This window comes from Felis catus, chromosome B2 (assembly GCF_018350175.1).
Source record: "Felis catus isolate Fca126 chromosome B2, F.catus_Fca126_mat1.0, whole genome shotgun sequence".
NCBI classification, from domain to species: Eukaryota; Metazoa; Chordata; class Mammalia; order Carnivora; family Felidae; genus Felis; species Felis catus.
This window is the reverse complement of record NC_058372.1, coordinates 34,958,433-34,978,696: the sequence shown is the minus strand read 5'-3', so window position 1 is coordinate 34,978,696 and position 20,264 is coordinate 34,958,433. Positions and strand designations below refer to the sequence as shown.

General features: G+C 39.6%; 1 protein-coding gene across 1 annotated transcript in view; it reads right to left on the bottom strand.

The window, feature by feature from the left end:
• The window catches only part of KCTD20 (potassium channel tetramerization domain containing 20), a 37,936-nt gene extending 18,385 nt beyond the window's left edge, over positions 1-19,551 (bottom strand). The window contains exon 1 of the mRNA XM_023253923.2: positions 19,413-19,551. The gene's annotated coding sequence lies outside the window, so the exon portion shown is untranslated. The remainder of the gene's footprint in view (positions 1-19,412) is intronic.
• Between the last annotated feature and the right edge of the window lie 713 nt (positions 19,552-20,264).

Below are 20,264 nucleotides of genomic sequence, written 5' to 3'. Positions count from 1 at the left end.
AATGCCTATCATGGTTCAATTCTGTAACCATCCCCCAAATGAATCTTGGTCCTTAAAACAGATCTAGGAAAAAGGAAAAAATAAATAAGCAAAGCACTTCAATAATATAGTCTCTATTGCTACAAAACTATCTTTGGTCAAAACACAGTCCTAAAAGTCACAGCAACATACAATTACGAAAACTAAAGGATCATGACAACCCCTGACACACTTAACAGTAAATGAAGAGACTGCTTCAGAAAAGAACTAGGAGTCAGAAATATACTAATAACAGAATTCAGACTATACAGCCATTAAGCAGAGAAAACTTAACATCCAACAAGCTGGCTGAAGTTTCACTTCTACACAGTATGGGAGAGCATTTTTATACACTGTAAAGAACTACGCAAATATATTTATTATTTATATCATAGACTTCGCATGAAGGCCCATTCTTTGTTAAGTCTTCATTTTGGTGACCTGGAACAGCATCATAATCTCCCATCTTGGAAAAATTTACATACAATCTTTGATGGTGGAACTATCTCCACATATTCCTTACACCTTAAAATGGACACACCACAGTTTCTCCTTAGAACATAATCATCTCGAGTATTAATCCAAAATAACCTCTAGATAATGTCTATGTATTTTTTTCTTACTTGCAATTTCCTCTAACCAATTATTTCTGAAGAATGTAAGATAGTTACATGGATCACTGTGCCATTAAGTTCAATATCTTGCCACTGAACTATTCAACATTTTTTGAATAGATTTTAAAATCTAGTTGTAAAGTGGTCAGGGGCAAACAACCCTAACATGGATCTATCTCAAAAGCATAATGTTTTCAGACTGTTAATGGTACAAAGGTATGATTTTTTTTTTTTTTTTTTTAATTTGAGAGCATCCAAGCACACGTGTGCAAAGCAGGACAGGGGCAAAGAGAGAAGGAGAGAGAGAGAATCCCAAGCAGGCTCTGCACCTTCAGTGCAAAGCCCAACAGGGGTTCAATCTCATAAACCAGGAGATCATGACCTGAGCTGAAATCAAGAGACACTTAACTGAGTGAGCCACTCAGGCATCCCACAAGGGTATGATCTTTTAAAAGGTAGTATCCTTTTTTTTTTTTTTTTAATAACTTCAGAGTAATCTGGGTGGTGATAAGGTAGGATGCCACAGAATTTGCTACATAAACCAATCTACCCTTCATCTGTACTCTAGAAATCAGATTTAGAAAGTAATCACATCTGTGCCAAACCTTCATTTCAAACAAATCCCAGTCTTTTCCATCTGTTCTTTAAAAACAGTTTTTTTAATGTTTATTTATCATTGAGAGACAGAGCATGAGCATGGGAGGGGCAGATAGAGGGGGAGACACAGAATCCGAAGCAGGCTCCAGGCTCCAAGCTGTCAGCACAGAGCCCGACACAGGGCTCGAACTCACAAACCGTGTGATTATGACCTGAGCCGAAGTGGAAGTCGGAGGCTTAACCCGACTGAGGCCCTGTGTCCATTCTTATGTAAAAACCACTATGTTCCTTTAACTATTTTAATCACCTATCATTGACTTTGGCCTAGTTACATTATGTTTTTCTACTTATACATAGTAATAACCCTGCTAATGTTTTCTATTAAAGGTGAACAGATTTTCCATTTTGCTTCACATATATTCTCGGGTGATAGCCAGAAGGGTAACAGTGAGGGCAGTGGGAGACAAGAAAGGTAGGATAATCTAAAATATCTACATGATCACCTTCTAAGATATCATTAACTGGTAGCAAAGAGGTTACCATTTTCGGAATGTACTCTGGGTATATGTTTTTCTCCCCCAAAGTTTGTATTTATTTTGAGAGAGAGAGAGCGCGCACGCGCACGGAGAAGGGCACAGAGGAGAGGAAGAGAGAGAGAATCCCAAGAAGGCTCTGCACTGTCAGCGCCGAGCTGGACGCGGGCCTGAACTCATAAACTGCGAGATCATGACCTGAGCTGAAATCAAGAGTCGGACGCTTAACCGACTGAGCCACCCAGATGCCCCTCTGGGTATATATATACTTTAAACAACTTCTATTGAAGCTTTTCTGTCATGTTCTATTCACCCCCTTTGCAAGTATGACCCTAATGTTCCAATCTCAGAAGAAATTCAGTCTTCTATTTAAGGAATTCTGGTTTTCCTTTTTCCAGATTATTTCTAAGAATACTGAATAAGACCATTCCAGTCTCAAGCCCATATAAACTCTATTCTTAACATTCTAAATATCAGAGTTTCCTACATTGTTTCTCAACCCATAAGAATTTAGCTGTTTACATGAGCAAAGAAAGAGACCCCTGTTAGTAAATTATTTCCACTGGGTCCTCCCTTCACATGTATGCATCTCCTTGAACTCTGGCAGACTGGTGAGGCATGAATAACTTCTTAGAGATCTCTTGGTACATTTCTCTCCAAGTGTGATCTTCCATTATGCTCTACTTTTTATAACTGTGGCCCTGTGCAGGTTCCTAAATCTGAGTCTCAATTTCCTCACTTGACAAAAAGGAAGTAACTGTTGACCACACCGGGTTGATATAAGGAGTAAATCAGCACTTAGTACAATGCCTGGCACGTAACATTCAATAAATGTTGATTATTGTTTTATTCCCAAATCAGGGAGTCTACAAAGAAATTTTACAAACCTAATCTTATTTGGTACAGAAACAACCCCAGGACAGATGCTTTAATTATCCTCACTCAAACTGGGGGTGGGGATGGGAATCAAGTTTTAGAGAGGTTAGCCAATTTGCCCCAAATCCTAACTCTAGCTAAGGGGCAAAGGTAGATTCTAAACTTAGGTTGTTGGATTCCCATATTCTTTCCATCCAATCACACTGCTTCCCCCAAACCATCTTGCCTTTCATCCATTACTGATTATAGAACTATTGTTTGTCACAAATGAAAGAGAAAGTCAGTAATATCCAGGGTCATAGCTGCTGTTCTTAACGTGTAGGAGTTATGGTAGTAATGTAAGAATCCTGTAATAGAATGGTTATATTTTTCCATGAAATAGCATTGTTAGTACTTCACTACTTATAAAAACCATTAAGTACTCACTGAAAAAATTTCAGCCAATATAGAAAGACAACAATACTTTAAAAATCAACAAAGCTGTGAACTCTTTGCACATGTTAACTCTGGGCATCTCCCCACTATATTCTTGGAATAAACTCCTAGAAGTAAAACAGATATGGAAAAGGGTAAATAATTTTTAAGTTTTGATAGGTACTGCCAGACTGTCCTCTATAAATACACCAGTTTAAACTCTTTCCAGCAGCATGGAGCATCCATTCTCTAGAACCCTTGCTAACAGCGTTTCAGTTTTCTTCATCTTTGCTAATCTGATAAAATTACATTAAAATGAGCTATCATAGCTCACTTAAAACTTTCATCGATACTTCTAAAATTTCACCTTTGAAAGCCTTCAAAGTTTTGAGTGGGTGGGGAAAGACAACCCTGCTGGGTAGGTATTAGGTAATAGCCATGATCTATTCACATCCAGTTTTTCAGGCTCGACTAGAATCACTGGATATTTCCCATGACTTGCTCTCATTTCCCTGGATGCCTGTGAGAGAATAAGGTATAGTCGTACAAGACCACCCACAAGATAAGCGAAGCAGGTTCTGACTTTGGCTTCATTATTAACTAGCCATGTCACCAAAACATTCTATAAGCTTCACTGTTTTCATCCATCAAAACAGAGGATGGTACCTGCCATTACGAAGCTAGCCAAACCTTTCTCAAATAGGATGCATGGAAAAGCTCTCAAAAATCATGAAGCACTATACAAAAGACAAGTGATAAACGCGGAGATTGGTGTAAATCTCCCTTGAACAACTGCTTAGTTAGCATTTATTTAGCTCTCTAAGCTCATCATGCTCATCCTCCACTTTTGAATATGTTTTATTGTATGATTCTACTGATTTCAGTTACCTTTGTCATTTTGATTCAGTGAAATCACACCGTGTACTGTTTCTGGAATTCTACAACCTATGTTTTGCCTCAGTTGCCTAACTTCATTTGCACTTGACCTTCTGTGTCTTTCCATTTTTCTCCTCAGGAAGATACCACATCCTCCTCTTCTATCGGCAAACTGTCTTTTCTTTAGCTTTTTTAGTCCTGCAGAATTTTAAAAAACAAAGAATAATCCTGCACGCAGGTAATACAGGTTTATTGTTCCTGGCAGAAAATACCGAAAAGACAAAAATCACCCATAATTCTTCTTCCAGACTTTCCTAAGCATAAACACATAAATATTTTTTTATTTTTCACAATTTGAAATTCTGTAAATACTATGCTGCATTTCTCAGCATAACATGATTTTGGCTGTAGGTCAATAATCACACTCTTACATCATTTTCAATGGTACATATTATTCTGTTACATGGTTATACCAAATTTCACTCAACTGATTTTGTTTTATTGTTTCTTTTTTTTATAATCTTTAACCCATATAGAATCTGTTTTGTATATAGCATGGGATAGGGATCTACCGAAATTCAAATGGTTAACCAATTAACTGCGTTAATGTATTCTGAAGAGTCCATTTTTTCCATACTGATTTGAGGTGTCACCTTCATCAAATACTGACATATGATAAATGCTTGACCTGGTTTTTACACTCTGTTCCACTGATTCATCTATTTCTGTGCCAATGTCATGTATAATTTCAGTTTAACAATCTTGCCATCATTTTTCTATGTCACTTATCTGGAAGTTCTAAAATGGTATTTCTAAATTGTCAACAGGGAAATGCTTTCTTCTGACTTTTAAAATCATGTCTTAACTATTTATGTTTTTTCTTCAATGAGTAATATATTTTATTAATTTAGAATTACTGTGATAAGAGTCCTAGAACATTACATTTAATGGATAGAGGTTGTACACAGATTCTCTGTACTAGTTTGTTACCCAGAATGTAGCTTTGTTCCTTTTTTTAAAAGATTTTATTTTAGTATTTTTTAAACGTTTATTTATTTATTTTTGAGAGAGAAAGAGCAAGCAGGGGAGGGGCAGACAGAGAGGGAGAGAGAATCCCAAGCAGGTTCTGCACTGTCTGGGCAGAGTCCAAAATGGGGCTCGAACCCATGAACTATGAAATCATGACCTGAGCCTAAATCAAGAGTCAGATGCTTAGCCAACTGAACCACCCAGGTGCCCCTAAAGATTTCATTTTTTAAGCAATCTCTACACCCAACGTGGGACTCGAACCCACAGCCCTGAGATCAAGAGTTGCATGCTCCACCAACTGAGCCAGCCAGGTGCCCCTGTTTGTTCTTTTTTTATAGGAAGTAAAAATTTGCTTTACCTAAAAAGATAACTGCCATAACTCATTCCAATGAAATATTAAAAATGTATGGATAACTGAAACTATTAATACTAATTTTGCTGTTTATTGTTGAGACAATGTTTAATCAAGTTTTTAATTCAAAAGTAAAACGTAAGTTTACTGCAGCTATTTTAACACATACAAATCCATTATATGGATTAAAGATAGATTATGCAGTCTAGGTTAATATTGCAGCTACACCAGAAGACTGCTTCTGTGCAGAAAAAGAACTTATGATACTGTACTTCTTGAATACTGGTCAGTACATGCCCTTCTTATATACTCTCCCTATGAGCCTATGCAACTATTTAACCCCTAGTAAACACCAACCCTTCTCCCCTAATTGCTTTATCTTGTTTAGATTTCTTTTTAATTAAAAAAAAAATTTTTTTTTCAACGTTTATTTATTTTTGGGACAGAGAGAGACAGAGCATGAACGGGGGAGGGGCAGAGAGAGAGGGAGACACAGAATCAGAAACAGGCTCCAGGCTCTGAGCCATCAGCCCAGAGCCCGACGCGGGGCTCGAACTCACGGACCGCGAGATCGTGACCTGGCCGAAGTCGGACGCTTAACCGACTGCGCCACCCAGGCGCCCCTTTTTTTTTTTTTTTTTTTAATGTTTATTTTTGACAGAGAGAGAGCGAGCATGAGCAGGGGAGGGGCAAAGAGGGAGGGAGACACAGAATCTGAAGCAGGCTCCAGGCTCTGAGCTGTCAGCACAGAGCCTGACATGGGGCTCGAACTCACAGAATGCAAGATCATGACCTGAGCCGAAGTCGGACGCTCAACTGACTGAGCCACCCAGGCGCCCCTTGTTTAGATTTCTTTTCAAAGAACTGATGCTATAAAATGTTTTCCCATTTACCATACCATTTCTTCACAAAGTCTCAAATTAAGGGAAGCTATATTTAACCATACCCTATCCTGCTTCTCCTGTATTTGCCAGCAAGTGCTTTGAAGCTAGACTAAATAGTTTGGTTCGTGATTCCACCACTTATTAGCTACGTGAATCTGGGCACATGACTAACTTCACTGAGATTCCATTTTCTCATCTGTAAATTAATAATACCATCTATTTGGAAGAGCTATTTTAGGGATCACAAATACTTCAGATCAAGTACGATCTGTGGCATATGGTAAACACTGAAAAATTGTTAGCTGTTACTATTATTCATATATTCAAACCTAGCTTCAAGCTTATAAAAATCATACTCATAAAAGTTTTAATCTCTGCTTGTTTCTCCTTTCCTGCATTATTACCTAGCTACCACATTATCCCTCATCTCAATTCCAATACTAACAACCCCTTTATTTATCTGTGTATCTGTATTTTTTTGTTAAGTACTGGATTCTGAATATGTCTGTTTGCAGAGGTAACGAAATTCATTTATGATTCCACTGGTAACTCTTAATTTCAAATATTTACCGATAACAGGCATGTTATTTTTGTAAACCAAATCTGTAATTTTATAACTAAAACCTAGACAGCTTTCAAATGAATCTTTTGAATTGACTAAGCCCTTTTATCAGCTAGGTTATTTTAATCTCTCAGAATTTAGAGAAGTTTCTGGTAACCTCTTCAGACTGTCAACAAATGAGCGAACATACATAGTCAGCATGTATTTACCAAACATCTACTGTGTGGAACACACATAACACTGTGCCAGCAAAAAGGGGCAAAGGACTGTGGGACACCTTCAGGGCTGATCCTAAGCTCCCATGCTGGTTAGGTGGGAATATGTGAAAAAGATAAATAAATTTAACTAATACATACAGAATAAGCGGTTCTAACCCTTGGTTTGATTGTCAGGCCTATCTTCCCAGAGTATATTAACATAGGCTCATTGTGGGGTCCAGCAGTTTGTAATTTTTTCTAAAAAGTCAACTCAGGCAGCTCTCATATGCATTTAGGTTTGGGAATCATACAAGAAACATAAAAGTCATAAAAATTCATATGAGAAAAATCACCTCTAGCTAGTGTGCTTGGGAAAAGGAAGTCTTCATCAGACAAAATCTACACAGGGCTCTGAAGAGATTTTCTCCCCAGTTTTTGGACACTTCAAATCTTCAGGAAAATAGAAAAATCATTACAATCAGTACACAGGTGTATACCCTCAGATTTACCAATGATCATCCTGCCTCATTGGGGTGCACTTTGCATTCCTTCCCCCTCCACAGATTTTCCAAATCACCTGAGAATTACAAATATCACACTTCATCCCTAATACTTCAGTATGCACGGTCTAAGAATTACAACATTCCCCTACAAAACACAACAGTACCATTTTCACATCTAAGAAAATGGACAATTCCATAATCTCAACACATAATCCATAATCAAATTTACTAATTTGGTTTCAGATTTTCTTTTATAGACTTTTCTGGGGATCCATAATTAAGGCTTGTTTCTTGCATTTTTTTAAAATGTTTTATTTTTGAGAGAGAGAGAGAGAGAGACAGAGTACGAGTGGGGGGGGGAGAGGGAGAGAGGGGGAGGGAGGGGGGAGGGGGAGGGGGAGGGGGGGAGGGGGGAGGGGGGGAGGGGGAGGGGGAGGGAGAATCCCAAGCAGGCCCCAGGCTCTGAGCTGTCAGCACAGAGCCCAACACAGGGCTCAAACCCATGGACTGTGAGATCATGACCTGAGCTGCTCAGAAGCTTAACCAACTGAGCCACCCATGTGCCCCCAGTTGTTCCAAATTTTTTAATCTCGTATAGTCCCTCCCTCCCATCTTTTTTTAAAATGAAACTTACATTTTAAAAGAGACTAGGTCAGCTCCAACATCCTGGATCTCACTGTTCCCACACAAGTAAAAAATTTTCTCCTATGTGTCTAAACAAGAATACTACATAGATGGCAGCTGTATCCTTCCAAATGCCATCACATTAGAGACATAATGCCACCATACCCTACTATAGGGGAAAAGCTTGGCCACTTGGTTAAATGGTGACTATAGACCTCTCCCCGCTGTAAAGAGAGATGTAATACTCTATCTCCCAATAACCTTTCACCCAGTGGTTTTGGCAATCTACTGATGATTCTTGCCTGAGTCAGTTATTATATTTGGGACTACAAAATGAGGGCTAACTGTGTTGTTCCTCCTACATCTACTGTATAGCAGCCTTCCATGAAGTACAACTATTTCTACACTTTTCCTTTATTTCTCCCTTTTAAGTATCATTATGAACTCAAAGATTTGTTTTAATCTAGTATATTATAATAATCCATTATCATGATTTTTTAAAAATTGTCCCCAATTTTTGGTTTAAACTGTCCCAAATATGGCTAGTGGGGTTCTCTTCAAGCCATTGTCTGTCATTTTAACACAATTCTATTTGCTTTTGAGGCTACTTCTGGCATAAGATTTCTCCAAGCGCACCTTTCACCATCTCTGCCCCAGACCTGGAATCAGCCACTTTGCCAGGAGCCTTTGTTCCTTTTAGTGGGCAATGGCATTTATAAATCAGGATCTGAGCACTAACTGTCCTCACAGCTACTGGGTTGTCACTGCTTCTAGGCCATTTCAGTAGATAAAGCTGGGGACTTTTTTGTTTTTTTTAAACAAGCAAGAATTTACACTGATACTTTCAACTCAAATTCAACACTATAGTTTTTTTTTATATTAGCATCTTTTCCCTTACAATGAAAATCTTGGTTCATAAACTAGTTTCAAAATTATAGTATCAATATCATTACTCACAATAAACATACTAAGTTTTAAGTCTACTGGGGGGGGGCAGTTCTTTTTGTCCTTTTGGCGATCTACTGATGATTCTTGCCTGATGTATTATCAGTATGATATGTTCAAGTTATTTTTTCTCTGTATGTCCTATAGGTTAGGTTTATTTCTCTCTACACTTACTATGTAAAACATTTACATGGTTTAAGTTACAGTGTTACAAGAAAGGAATGCTGAGAGAAGTGTTTTTCCCTTCCCTTTTCCCTCCAATCTTTCCCCATCTATTCCCTACAGATAACCAGTTTTATTAATTTCTGTTTATCCTTCATGTTTCTCTTTGAAGAAATTAGGATAAAATGTGTCTTTTTCTTATACAAAAGATGGAACAACATATCCAATCCTGTCCTTTGCTATTTTTACTTAACAACATATCCTGGAATTCACTCCAAAGGAGTGATTAGAAACCATCCTCATTCTTTTTATTACTATGTAACACTCCACTCTGCACATGGTAATACGTAGAACTTTGGTAGAGAAAAGAGGAAAGGGCAGGCCAGATAGTGCAGATGGCACAGAACAGGCAGGAAAGTAAAAGTGAACAAGGCTTTGTTACTACATAAAATGGGGTGGGTGGGAGACTAATCAGGCTAGAGTGAAGGGTTAATGTGAAAGGGTGGGGAAATCAGGTTCACCATCATATCATACAACTCCAGGGAACCCCATGTATACCATCATCTAAGAAGCTATACAATGCACAACTTAGATGACTATACATACTGGCCCTGGGGATGTTGAAAAACAAGATGGAGCCAACTTATGGGGGCCTTGAATTATAAAGTAAAATAGAATTTTGTCTTGTAGCCAAAGTTTTTACTTATGGAAGGCTCATGTTCAATATGTTTGAAGATAAATGCTTCAAGATAAATACAGCCACAGATGGACTGGAATAGTTAAAAGAAGAGGCTATTGGAATTGTCTAAGTGTGAAATAACAGGATCTCAATAGGTTATTGTCAAGAAGGGTAGTACTTCAGACATAGTCCTCCCTTCATACAAAGAGCTTACAATCTAGTTGAGAAAAATCAAAACACGAGAGTTATACAATACAGAAAAGTGGCATTTTTGGAATAAGAGACCTAAGTGATTATATTGTCCAGTGGTTCTCAGGTCTAACTGATAATCAGAGTTACATAGAAGAAACTGTTAAAAACATATTCTTGGGCCCCATTCCCCAGAGATTGTGATTCAGTAAGTCTAGGGTAGGATCTGAGAATGAATTTTTAACAAGCTCCTCAGGTGATCCTGTAGACTAGCTATGTTTGGGAACAAATGATTTAGTATAATCTTTCATTTCATGGACGAGAGACTGAAGCACAACAATATTCTTTTTGAAGAATATTCTAGGAGACTTACAATCTTGGGGTAGAGAGGCCTTTATAATCAGGACCAAAAACTCAAAAGCTAAAAACGAAGAGAAAGACACGTGATTACAAACCCCCTCCCCAAAACAAAAAACTAAAAACTTTTGTATGGCAAGAGATCCTATAAAAAATTGATTTGAAAAATTGTATTTGCAACATACTACACAGAGTTATCACAATATTCAATGAGGGGTTATAAAAATGCATGAAACTAACCCAACAGAAAAATGGGCAAAGGATGGAAAGAGAGACATACCCAAAAGAGAGCTGGTGAAGCTGTATTAATAGCTTACAAAATAGAATTTAAGGCAAAAACCGCACAAGTTGGAGAAGACATAAAATTCAAAGACGTCTATTGGCAGAACCACTTCTGTTCCTCGCTTCTTCTATCTTGGAAGAAGGCCACAATGAGAGAAGAGATGCAGGAGAGAAGAGGACACGCCAATCCCGTGGAAAGGCTGGAGCTGATTCCTTCCCTTTTCTTTCCTTCTCCCCTATGAACTGCTGAGGCCAGGCTAACAGGCAGGCAGATAAAAGCACGACAGTAGTCACAAGATCATAATTGCTCGGACAGATTTTCCTGTCTTTTCTACTTGACACCCCCAATTTACTGTCCTCAGTACCTTTTTGTCAATATACCTTACGTCCAAGAACAGGTTTTATGCACAAAGAGGCTGTATTATAGTTACTTGGATTTAAATTAAGACTTAAGGCCTTGTGTTCAACTTGTAACTAAGACTGCCCTTACTTTCTGTTACAAATTTATCAAGTTAAAAAAACTACTATACTGGAAACAAAAAGATTTAAACGATATAATAAAAAATCTATACTTACCACCCAGTTTAGAATACAAAATATGACAATACAGTTGAATCCCCTATAACCACTATCCTAAGTTTTGTGTTTCCATCAAAGATTTCAAACTATATCTACAATCTTAACGTATTTTCTTTTTTTGTTCTAGCACTTTGCTTACCAAGCAAATCTTCAAGTAATGAAAAAACTGGTAAATCTAAAAACTGAAACTGATGAATTCTAGTGTATCTCAAGAAGTTCTTAAATATTTCAACACTCTTTTCAAACAGCAAAGTTTTCTTACATCCTTAAATTAATAATTGAATCTAAAACCTAATGACTCAAGAACACATTTTACATTAGGATCACAAATTAATCAGCTGAGGTTGTTCAATATGTCAAATTACTACAAGCCCTACATCTTAAGTACAGATGGCCATAAACTTTATTCACACATATCTCGTATCACATATGGTTCTAAGTCCTTTATAAATGTTATTTAATAGTCACAGAACTTTATGAAGTAGGTGCCATTATTACCCTCATTTTATAGGTGAGGAAACTGAGGAAGAAAGAGGCTAAGGAAAGTTCTCACAGTCACACAGCTAATAAACAGTGGAGCCAGGCTTCAAACCCAGGCTTCTGGCTTCACAGTCTACTGTTACCATCATGTTATGTTACCTCTCCTTATAGGGCTGATTTACTTCATGATTTCTACGTAAACTGTATAGGTTTAGAAATATAATTCCAAGCCCAAGATCTACGGCTTGGGCATACAACCTTTCTGTGCCAATAATGGGCATATCTAGCACCTTTTCTGTTTAAATAGTTGCTAGGAGAGGACTTCTATATTACCTAAAAACTGGATAAATGAAATTCTGTCATTTCTACACATGGTGTTTCCATCTTTTGATTGGATTCAACGAGTTATGGTCATGCTAGTGACACCTTTATGCTAAGAGCAATCCATGGCACATAACAGATCAGGCAAAGTCTATGACTCCTAAGAAAAAGCCAGTCAACATATTATAGAATCTCTGGGGTGAGTTCCCTAATGTCCAGGACACTCTTCTGCTTGCTAAAAACCTAAAATCCTATAAAGGAAGAGATACACAAGCTGTTAAAGATTACTTATACAAACTTCCAGGAAATATCAAAGCAATATGCTATTAGCAATAAGGTCTTGAAAAGAACAGTACAAGCCAGTGCAATTACAAAATTTAAAGATGTATTAGTCAACAGAGTAGGCCATTTTACAGGAAAAAGCTAAGTGCGTGTATGGCAAGAAAGTGTGTATATGAAGGTCTTGGGGACAGACCCATGGATCAGTACTGTAGCTATAGATCATGTTGAAAACTCTGGAGACAATCCAAAATCATTGTGTGAGAAGATGGTTCAAGGCCCAGTACCAATTAGTGTCAAAGTTTTCACTGAATACTTAGCAGAAATTATAACAGTGTGGCGCGCACACGCGCGCACACACACACACACACACACACACACACAAATTACTCCAGTTCAAAGACACTTGACACTGACCGAGACATCATCAATCTGCTAATAGCTTTTTAGGAAAAAGAAACACTAGCATATTAGATACATATGTGATTTTAATATACATCAGGATTTCAAAAATATCGAAATGTGAAGGATTACAGTATATGTTAGTGTTATGTTTTCTTGAGAAGGACTATCCTTTGTACCTAAGTTACACCTGTAATTCTTTTTTGATATTAAATGCTTTTTCTTTTATGAAAGAATGGTGACAGAAAATGATGGCCAGATTTCTTTTTAAATGGGCTTCCAATCTCTTCCCCCATAATTTTACCAATCATGAATCTCAAAAAATCTGGATCCCAATCACCTAGGACTAAAAAACACTTCTACCAGTTCAGTGTAACCTAACTAAAAATATCCAAAAATAAAAAGTCTCTTGGTTTGCTCACTCAAAAGCTGGAAAGCAATCCTTGGGGAAACATTTTTCTTCTTCTTGGGTTGAGCCAAAGTCTGCTTTCCTCCCCACACCCACCATGTCTTCCATGCTTAGTTTTAGTCCTATCCCCTGGAATAATACACCCTTCAGAAAAATGGGTAAAGCAGAAAAAACAACTGCTTGAAGGCATCAAACAACTAGTAAGGGAGCCAAGACTAGACCGGAGAGAAGCTGTGATGGTCAGTAAACTTGCTTAGCCTACAGTCCTAGGTCAATGAGACACTAATCTAGGTATTACTGTGAAAGTATGTGGCAGATGTGATTAAAGTCTATAATCACTTCAATTAAGGAAGATTATCCTAGATAATCTGAGTGGGCCTGATCCAGTCAATTGAAAGGCTGTAAGAGCAGAACTAAGGTTCTCTGAGAAAGAAGAAATTCAACTGTGGATTGCAGCCTCAACAGTTCACAATTCCAACCTGCCCTTCCTGACGGCCACAATCCTATAGGCCAACTCCATGATAACTATCTTAACATATATATGTATTTATATATAGATGACATATATTATTGTCACGTATACACACAGAGAACCATAATCCATAACTAGAACCTTTCCATAAAGAAAACTCTAGGACCAAATGGCCTGACTAGCAAATTCTTCCACATCTTTAAGGAAGAAACTACATTAATCTTCTACAAACTCTTCCTGAGAATAGAAAAAGGAAGAATATTTTCCAATTCATTTTCTGAGGTTATTTTCTCTTATAAACATAAGCACAAAAATCCTAAACATTATTAAAAAAAATCAAATCCAGATACATAAAAAGGGATAATACATTATAAGGTTGGCTTAACATTCTAAAATTAATATAAAAATATAATTTACCACATTAAAGACTAATAAGAAATGTTTTAAATTAATAACTAAAACAGCAGTAAACAGTATGATTTATTAGGTTTAAAAAAGGCAGGTTAGAATAAATATATTCATGGAAAAAAGACTGAACATATTAATTATTCTCCCTTAATTGTAGGCTCATCATATGTGTTTTTAAATTGTATTTTATTGAATACTCCTGAGTCTCTAAGATAAGTGTTATTACTTTTAAAATGGGAAAAAAGGAAAACATTCTCTGTAAAAACAGGGAACTCTTCAAGAAAACGTTTTTTTTAACATTTGTTTATTTTTGAGACAGAGCATGAATGGGGGAGGGGCAGAGAGAGAGGGAGACACAGAATCGGAAGCAGGCTCCAGGCTCTGAGCCATCAGCCCAGAGCCCAATGCAGGGCTCGAACTCACGGACCACGAGATCATGACCTGAGTTGAAGTCGGACGCTTAACCGACTGAGCCACCCAGGCGCCCCAGAACTTTTTTTTTTTTAAAGCTTAAGACAGTTTAAGAGAAAGAAAATATTACTACATAAGAGATTTTGAAATTTTTCAATTTAGATGAAAGAACAAATATGCTTACGAAACAAAATAAGGAATTTATTAGGTTAAAATATGTGGAATAGTTTCTTAAGCAGATTATTTGACAGGATGACAATAGTTTGCTTTAAATCCAAATGCAATGATTTCATGCAGAGGCATGTGTTTCTTAGGGTACTCAACTGCAAGCATGGTTCTAAGTAACGGGTGGGAGGTAGGCTAGGTAGGCAGGCACAGGATAAAGGATGTTGCTTCAGCCCCGGGGCACTGGGTGCTCAACAATGAGGGCAATGGAGCACTGTGATTACCTGGCATATAATTCTCTAAACAGACTGTTATGAGCTAAAAAATGTGTTCCCCTCAAAATTCTGTTGTTGAAGTCCCAACTCCTAAATCCTCAGAATGTGAGTGTTTGGAAAGTAAGATTTTAAAGAGGTAATGAAGTCATTAGGGTGAAGTCATTAGTTCAGTATGACTTTTAAGAAGAGGACATGAAGAGACACACACAGAGGGAAGCCCACAGGAGACACAGTAAGAAGCAACCATTTATAAGCCAAGGAGGGAGGGAGGCCTCAGAAGAAACCAATCCTGCAGACATCTTGATCTCAGACTTCCAGCCTCCAGAATTGTAGGAAAAAAATTTCTGTTGGTTAAGTTAGTCTGTGGTACTTTTTAGGTAGTCCTAGCAAACTTATATACAGAAACAACTGCAAAAATTCTATTTCATGCTCTACCACCAAAAAAGAGATTTAGAACAAACACATGGAAGGAATGTTAGGTGATTTTATGGTACAGACTGTGATCTTCATATAGAGCTATAGATCACTACCTGTTTTAAGGAAGTTAAACTACCTGTTTTAAGGAAGTTTTAATAATCTCAATAATATACTCCAACTTTGCTCTCTAATTTTAATAACAGTATTTCTCATTTGCATAGCATATACAATTTAAATTTTATTTGTATTTGTTACCTCATCTGATCCTTACAACCTTCTCTATGAAACAAATAGAAACCAAACCCTCTGGTCCCAGTCACAGATCTTTGCACTATTTGTACCCAGTATTTTCTAAAATTTTAGCAAGGTTCCCCCGGTTTTAGTAAGAACAGAGATAAAGTTTACATCTATACTTATCATAAAGCCTGAGTAGAAAGCACAATCTGAATCTAAAGAATACCTTGAAATAAAATTAAAAAAAAAAACAAAACCAGGGGTGCCTGGGTGGCGCAGTCGGTTAAGCGTCCGACTTCAGCCAGGTCACGATCTCGCAGTCCGTGAGTTCGAGCCCCGCGTCAGGCTCTGGGCTGATGGCTCGGAGCCTGGAGCCTGTTTCCGATTCTGTGTCTCCCTCTCTCTCTGCCCCTCCCCCATTCATGTTCTGTCTCTCTCTGTCCCAAAAATAAATAAAAAACTTTGAAAAAAAACAAAACAAAACCAAAGCCAACATTCATTTCCTGAGAATTTACTATGTGTCAGGCACAGTTCTAAGCTCTTTACATAAATTAATTCATCCCTAATAACCCTCTGAGGTAGGTACCTATGACAATCTCTATTTCAGGGACATAGAAACTGAGGAGTATTTTATACAAGTTAGTAAATAAAGGCGCCAGGATTTGAACCCAGGAAAGCCTGGCTTCAATTACCACATTCTTAACAACTACCCAATGAAGTGAGCATAAATCTTAATGCCTTTGGAGGCAGGCAGATTTAAGTCTGAACAGGCTCTGGGCAAACTTAAGCTGTTTGTATCTTAGATTCCTTGACTATAAAATGGAGATAATACAAGAACGGATGTAAAAGCATTTAGTACAGTGTCTGGCACATAATAATGTCTAATTATTAAGCACTGACTCTTCTAATTCTTTCATGAATATACAAGGACAATCCAACAATATTTAACTTGGGGACTGCAAGCAAAAATATCAAAAGGTTCTCTTTTTGCATACATACCTCTTTCCTTCTACCTTCCAGAAATGCATATACTACCCCAATAACCTCACTTCCCTCATGAAAATATATTTAACCAGATTATATCAGTTTTATATTCTGTCTCCCACAGAATACTTAGTAACTTTAATAAGGACAACAGTATAGTTATGTGACAACTTCAAAACATTCTGAACATTGCTCAAACATCTACTATTTAATAAAAATTCAGCAATATCTTAAGCTTAACTGAATTTTTAAAAAAAATACTAAGTTTTGGGGCGCCTGGGTGGCGCAGTCGGTTAAGCATCCGACTTCAGCCAGGTCATGATCTCGCGGTCCGTGAGTTCGAGCCCCGCGTCAGGCTCTGGGCTGATGGCTCAGAGCCTGGAGCCTGTTTCTGATGCTGTGTCTCCCTCTCCCTCTGCCCCTCCCCCGTTCATGCTCTGTCTCTCTCTGTCCCAAAAATAAATAAACGTTGAAAAAAAAAAATACTAAGTTTGTAATGTCTTTGGGGAGTACAAGGTAACTTTTTGCTTTTATTTGAACTTTTACTACTTATTTCCAGCTTCAGAGTCCTTATTTTAGTACTCCCACTCTTCATGATTTGTATGTTTAGATCACATTCTCAATCTCCATTTTTCCAGAAAACACTACTTTTGTAGTCATGTGGAAGTCTTTCCGTTTTCTTCATCTACTTATAACTGAATTTCTCTCAACCTTTTCCATTTTTGAAGCATTTGTCTTGAGATGATTTAGTGGAAGAACACTCAGCTAGGAGCCGGGAGTCCTTTCCTCTGCCACCTCATCGCTCAGATTCTTTACCTGAAAGATGAGAGGACTCCACTATGTAAGTTTCTAACAGGTTTCCTTAGATCTCAAAGCCTCTGATTTCCATGATTCTGGGTCTTCCCGCAAGAGGTCATCCAGCATTCCAACAACTTCCCTAAACTTTTTACTCCAGTTAGCCAAGTAGGGACAGGCATGGTCAGATTCAGGGGCAGAGGGAAGGCACGGTAATCAGGAAGCCCAGGGCTACAGAAGGAAAGACACTGACATTCTGTAAGCCAACAGAAAGAGATTAATGAAAGGAGACCAAAAAAAAGACACCAAACCAGAAAAATGTCAAACCACCTAACTCTAACCTCACCCCTTCGTATCTATCTCAGGAGGATCTAAGAAACAGAAGAAGCTTTCAGCAGCACAGGTTACTCAGTCCGCATTTTCGTCTCCAGGGAGCAATGCAACGGTGTGCCATCTTTGCAATGTTGTTGCTCAAGTGGCCTCCTCCAGGGCTTTGCACAAAACAGGCATTACCTGGGTATCTGATGACTGAATTAGAGGTCAGCTGACCTGAAAGCCCTCATAAATGCTACCAGTACTGCTAGGTACCATGAACTCTGAGGACTCAAGGCCACAGGAATTACATGGCACTGGCTGCCCTGGTTCTAATGGTCAGACTGGGATGAGAAGATGTGGCCTAATGGTGTTGCTTAAATTCTGATGATACTCGAAGCCGCCCCCAGAAGGAGAAAGCACAGATTAATAGGCGCTGGCTATCTCTAACCCACCAAGGCAGCATCAGAATATGTATGGAAGTCATTTCCTACCCTGGTGTCAGAGTCCAAGAAAGCACTACCTTTTCTTAAGTTTCCCTCTGGAGAAGCCGGCTTCTTGGCTTAGGACTGGTGGGAGGGGAAGGGAGAGTAAATCAACAAAGGGGTAAGGGAGTTGGGCAGTTCTAAAAATTCTCAGCGCAGCCCCAAGGTGGTGGTTCTTAAAGCTGGTATAACAGACCAAGGAAGGGGGTGCCTGCTTAAAGTGCAGTTTCAGGGACCCATCACAGATCTCTAGAACCCAAATTCTGGGAGTGGTACTGGCATTTTTATGAGCAAACTTACACTAGTGAACTATTGCCCCAGAATTGGGGTGAGGTTCTTTGGACTCCGGATTCTTTACGTTCCACTACACCACTTTGTTTTGGGGGACCATTAAAAAAAAACCCCTCCGTTTCGCAGGTTAACTAACGCAGCTGCAGCTAGTTGCTCAACAGCTAACGGGGGCACAATGTAAGGACCTGGAAAATGCACTTTCACGAACTGGTTAACCAGTTCCTCCACGGCCTTGTTTATCCCATTTTGTTTGTTCACTGGCTTCGTGTTTAAAAACAAACCGGTTCAACGCAGGAATTTTTCAATTAAGAATCGCACAGTCCAAAATCGAAGAGGTCTGTTGGTAGTGCAGAACGAGGCTTGTAAACCTGGTCACTGCTATAAAGAGCATGGTTTCACTTGAAAGAAAAGATCACCCAGATGCTCTGCCCGGCGCTTCTGCACTCAGAGCTACTAACGAAAAGCCAGCGGCAGAGAAGACTCCGAAGCAGGGGTGGAGTGCGAGCAAAACGCACTCTCCGCTTCAGGCAGAGTTTGACAAGAAGCGCGACCAACTAACTACCTAATTTGTAAAGAGTTCGACTCACTGCCAGAAACCAACCCACCAACCAACAAAAACGCGTCTGCAGACGCGTTATCAGTAAACACTCGGGGCTTTATCGTCATTTCTCTGCCGGCGGGACGAAAGCACCGCAGGCCTGCAGAAAACAGTCAAGTTACACTTCAGCTGTCCCCACGGCTGCGCTCGCGATTTCCTGAGAAGGTGCCACCCCCTTCCGCGGACTGTAAGACTTTATCCTCGGCACGAAAACCGGCGCCCGAAACCCACTTGCGGACATTTTTCGTCGCGGGGATTTCAGTCCCCCGCGGCCTTTCAATTGGGGTCCGACTCGGCGGGCGTCCGCCCGAGGAGATGCCCCCCTCCCCCCGCCACAAAGGCAGAGTCCGGGCCCTGCCCGCCGCCACACTCGCCCTACCGGGTGCCCGCGCCGCCACTTACCTGACGCTCCCGCCGCGCTCTCGCGCTCGGGGCCCGAACCCGCCCGGGAGGCGCGCGCACACCGCGCCGCGAGGAGCCGCCGCGGGGACCGGCCGTGCCGCAGCGGCGCGCGCCCCCCGCCCTGGCCGGCGCGGCCACGCGGCTGAGTCACCCGGCGCTTCACATTAAGAGTCCCCACGGCGCGCGGGGCACGCCGGGAAGGCCGGGCTCCCGGCCCGCAGCCGGGGCGGCCGCGGAGAGGTGTCCTCTTTCTTCCCGACACGCCCCCCCCGTCCGTGGGAGGACGCTCTCACTCCAGCGCAGCTGGGGTGGATTCGATTTCTGAGCTGCGGATGCCCCCTCTCAATTATTAAAGGTATAAAACGGAAAGTTACTAGTTACCTGGGTTGTTAAATTATCTTCGCAAAGCCCCAGGACAGCAATACTTAAAGAGAATTGTGGAGCCCCGATCTCTCCAAGCGTTTGGGGGAAGGGGGTACGTAGCAAGAGTAACGGAGGTCCTTAAACACGTTTTGCTTAAAAACTATCCTGGATATACGTTCTGGCCAAAGGAAGGGTGGGGGGAGGGGGGAGCCTGGAGCCTGCTTCAGATTCTGTGGCTCCCTCTCTCTCTCTGCCCTCCCCCGTTTACACTCTTGTCTCTCTCAAAAATAAATAAACATTAAATCAACAGAAGCAGATTATTGGAAAACTGGTTGTGCTAGTAAAATATTTCAACACCCGAAAAGCAATGTATGGTCCGTGTTCTATAAAACGGGTGCTGAAAACATAAAGAAATAGCATCAATCCTTATTGTCTTGGCTTTATTTATTTATTTTTATTTATTTTTATTTTTATTTTTTATTTTTTATT